This window comes from Schistocerca cancellata, chromosome 2 (assembly GCF_023864275.1).
Source record: "Schistocerca cancellata isolate TAMUIC-IGC-003103 chromosome 2, iqSchCanc2.1, whole genome shotgun sequence".
NCBI classification, from domain to species: Eukaryota; Metazoa; Arthropoda; class Insecta; order Orthoptera; family Acrididae; genus Schistocerca; species Schistocerca cancellata.
The window spans coordinates 691,011,476-691,015,973 of NC_064627.1; positions in this window are offsets into that span (position 1 = coordinate 691,011,476).

The following is a 4,498-nucleotide window of genomic DNA, read 5'->3' on the forward strand; positions in this document are numbered from 1 at the left end:
ACAGTTTGTTGCGTATTGTGCTAAACCGCATGTATACTTCATCATGCCATTTGGGAAAACATTTTGTAATACATCTCTGTCCTGAGACAATTCCTTTTGCAATTTTTCACTGATACTATCAGGATTTCCTATGACTTCAGTGATGTTTTCCATGACTATTTTATTCAGATCTTGGGTCATCTTTTCTGCTAGTTTGGTGTCTTTTCTTTCGCGCCAAGCAGTGTAGCTATTCGTTGTAGTCAGACAATGCGCACTAATCTTTTGTTTTAGGTGACTATAGTGTACTGCTCACTGGCAACATTTTCCATACAGGTTTCCACATATTTCGCAGTATTTCTTGGCTTATACTGATTTTCACTAAGTTTGTGTACTTTTATTGGCAAGTCCTTGCATATATTTTGTAATTCTGTAATTTCTTTATATACAGTGGTACACTGCAAAGACAGATATTTACTGAAAATTAATATCAAAATATTGTACCATAATTTTGAAATTTTAAATACAGCATCTCTAGTCCTTCCTACAGCAATGTGTTACGTGAATGAAAATGCTGTACCATAACCCTGCTTCAAATTTTGTTCTGAATTGTGTTCCAAGTCACCCCAAGACTTGGGGTGATTTGGAACACTGCATATTTTGAACAGTAGTTGCAATTGAAACGTGGTGAGGTGAACTGTGTAATGGTCGCCTGGTCGTAGATATTGCTAATTGCTATAATCGCACTATTTCACTCCCATTTACGGAGCTTGTTAGCACTTGATGTTAGGTTGGCGCCATTAAAATGCATTGTGTTGTAGTAATCGCTGCTACTTGCTGGATCGCTGCTCTCTCTCTCGATGCTGATGCTGGCTCTACATCTGGTTGTCTAGGATTAAAAACATAAGGTCCTGTATTTTCTATATGCTTTTGATGATAAATAACGAGCGAAACCAACAAATATGTAAACTTCAAATATTTATTACTCTGGTGGCCATCTTAATTCCACTGTCCACCAAAGACCATGTCACAACACAACTTCCTTTACATGTTCTTTGCATTGTTTATCCACCTCAAACAATAACACACAAACACACCGTACCAAAGTGACATTCCGACTGCCTCCCGACCGTTCTTGCTGCTTGTATTTATAACATTGTCAAAGAACTACTAAAAAGAGATATAGTTTACAAGTCACATGTACATCTGTTATCATAATTTGTGCAGAAAAGTTATTAATTTGCATCGAGTGACATAATTTAACATGTTATTAAAATGACAGACAGATTTGTCGACTTGACAGAATAATTCTTTGTTACAAAAAGGCCGTTTTTTAGAAGTTTGTCAATTGACTTCTCTAATTTGCATAAATAAGTAATTAACATGAATTATTAAGAATTACATGGGTTTTCGTCTAAAACAGGATTGATTTCGTGAATACTGAGTGAAACCGCTCCTAGTGAACAAATAGGTTTCACTGGGTGATTTTTATTTAAGGAGATCCAAAATACCTAAGTTGGCCACTATTTTTCGACTTCATATTAATTATTTAAGATGAACTTAGTGTTTTTACATGATGACATTTGCTGTATCAGTGATCAAGTGATATAAACTTTTGTGTGGGTCAGTTATTCAGTATAATTTAATGGGTTGACTGTTTATGCAGACATGTTATGCAATCATTGTTAACATACACAATAACTTTTCTATAATCATAAATACTCGTTAAACTGGTTGAATTTGGAGGGTATCGCATACTTCGGTACAGTAAAGCCTTTAATATGTTCCGTTACAGTACCACCCTTGGGTAATATCATTTACAGAATATTAATGATATTAGCCGACTAGGACAAATGTGTCAAATGGTTAAAATTTGGAAAAGTACTACTTTAATAATTTTTTTTTGTTTTACTATGCATAATGTGTATGTATGCAATGACCGTTACACCGTTTCAAAATGACATTTTCCTGCAAATACACTCCTGGAAATTGAAATAAGAACACCGTGAATTCATTGTCCCAGGAAGAGGAAACTTTATTGACACATTCCTGGGGTCAGATACACCACATGATCACACTGACAGAACCACAGGCACATAGACACAGGCAACAGAGCATGCACAATGTCGGCACTAGTACAGTGTATATCCACCTTTCGCAGCAATGCAGGCTGCTATTCTCCCATGGAGACGATCGTAGAGATGCTGGATGTAGTCCTGTGGAACGGCTTGCCATGCCATTTCCACCTGGCGCCTCAGTTGAACCAGCGTTCGTGCTGGACGTGCAGACCGCGTGAGACGACGCTTCATCCAGTCCCAAACATGCTCAATGGGGGACAGATCCGGAGATCTTGCTGGCCAGGGTAGTTGACTTACACCTTCTAGAGCACGTTGGGTGGCACGGGATACATGCGGACGTGCACTGTCCTGTTGGAACAGCAAGTTCCCTTGCCGGTCTAGGAATGGTAGAACGATGGGTTCGATGACGGTTTGGATGTACCGTGCACTATTCAGTGTCCCCTCGATGATCACCAGTGGTGTACGGCCAGTGTAGGAGATCGCTCCCCACACCATGATGCAGGGTGTTGGCCCTGTGTGCCTCGGTCGTATGCAGTCCTGATTGTGGCGCTCACCTGCACGGCACCAAACACGCATACGACCATCATTGGCACCAAGGCAGAAGCGACTCTCATCGCTGAAGACGACACGTCTCCATTCGTCCCTCCATTCACGCCTGTTGCGACACCACTGGAGGCGGGCTGCACGATGTTGGGGCGTGAGCGGAAGACGGCCTAACGGTGTGCGGGACCGTAGCCCAGCTTCATGGAGACGGTTGCGAATGGTCCTCGCCGATACCCCAGGAGCAACAGTGTCCCTAATTTGCTGGGAAGTGGCGGTGCGGTCCCCTACGGCACTGCGTAGGATCGTACGGCCTTGGCGTGCATCCGTGCGTCGCTGCGGTCCGGTCCCAGGTCGACGGGCACGTGCACCTTCCGCCGACCACTGGCGACAACATCGATGTACTGTGGTGACCTCACGCCCCAAGTGTTGAGCAATTCGGCGGTACGTCCACCCGGCCTCCCGCATGCCCACTATACGCCCTCGCTCAAAGTCCGTCAACTGCACATACGGTTCCCGTCCACGCTGTTGCGGCATGCTACCAGTGTTAAAGACTGCGATGGAGCTTCGTATGCCACGGCAAACTGGCTGACACTGACGGCGGCGGTGCACAAATGCTGCGCAGCTAGCGCCATTCGACGGCCAACACCGCGGTTCCTGGTGTGTCCGCTGTGCCGTGCGTGTGATCATTGCTTGTACAGCCCTCTCGCAGTGTCTGGAGCAAGTATGGTGGGTCTGACACACCGGTGTCAATGTGTTCTTTTTGCCATTTCCAGGAGTGTGTTTTAGTTGTGTTGTTTCAAATGCACTTTGTGTTATGGCTCTCAGTATGACAGCATAATAAAAATATTTAGTAATATATGAAAGTAAAAAAACTGTTAATCTTTGCTCCCAGTGAGCCACATGGAAAATGATCAAAAACAGACACAAATATATCACATGCGATTTTAAGATATATAAAAAATATATGTAAATTATTTCAAAGTCAGTTCTCATTGAGTCACAGATTAATCAAGATAATAGAAGGAATATAAATATATTACATAGATGGACAGGTCATATGTCCATAGGAAAATATTGCAACTGTCTGTTATTTTTGAGCCACATAAAAGAACCGAAAACAAAGAACAGAATTGTAAGTATGGACATGATATATAAACCCAAAACAAGAGAAGTCACACTTATGAATATAATATGCATTTGAAAAAAAAAGGAAGAGTTTTTTTTTAATATTGTCTCCCATTGAGACACAGTCAAGATAGTACAAGAACATATGAATACCAAAATTGGACACTTAAATTGGTCACAACATAATACAAACATCAAACTTGGTGAACATCTGATTAGCTGTAGAAAATTGTACACAAATCTTATGCCTAAGAAAAGAATAGTAACAAAATGATGGGTCTTGCACAACAATTTTTTTTCATTGTCTTTTATTTGGTGCAAGTATGTCCCATATTCAACAATACAAAAAGAAAGTAATAAATGTTTGTCACCTTCTTGCCCGTTGCAAGTAAAGAAGATGTCTCAAAATTTAATATTCAATAGTGACAATAAAAATATAAAAACATTCTCTCAGAGATCTGGAACTTTTCCAGGGTCTGTAGGATGAGTGGTAGTTGCTATTTGACACACCCAGTAAAAATCTTTGCTGATAACATGCTTTATGGAGAATGGGTAAGTAAATGTATTCAAACAGGGAAATGTGCTTAATCATGTTTATATGGTTTCAATTCAGTGATGTTTCTTAATCCAAATAACCTTCTTGATCTGGGAAAGATAAGTCTATACGCATTAGGATGTGGGCTTTCTTTTATTTCAAATGGACAAATGTCAATGTTTACTTTAACATATGGACAACCTAGCTCAACATCTTTGTCTATTTAAGTATTTTCAAACAA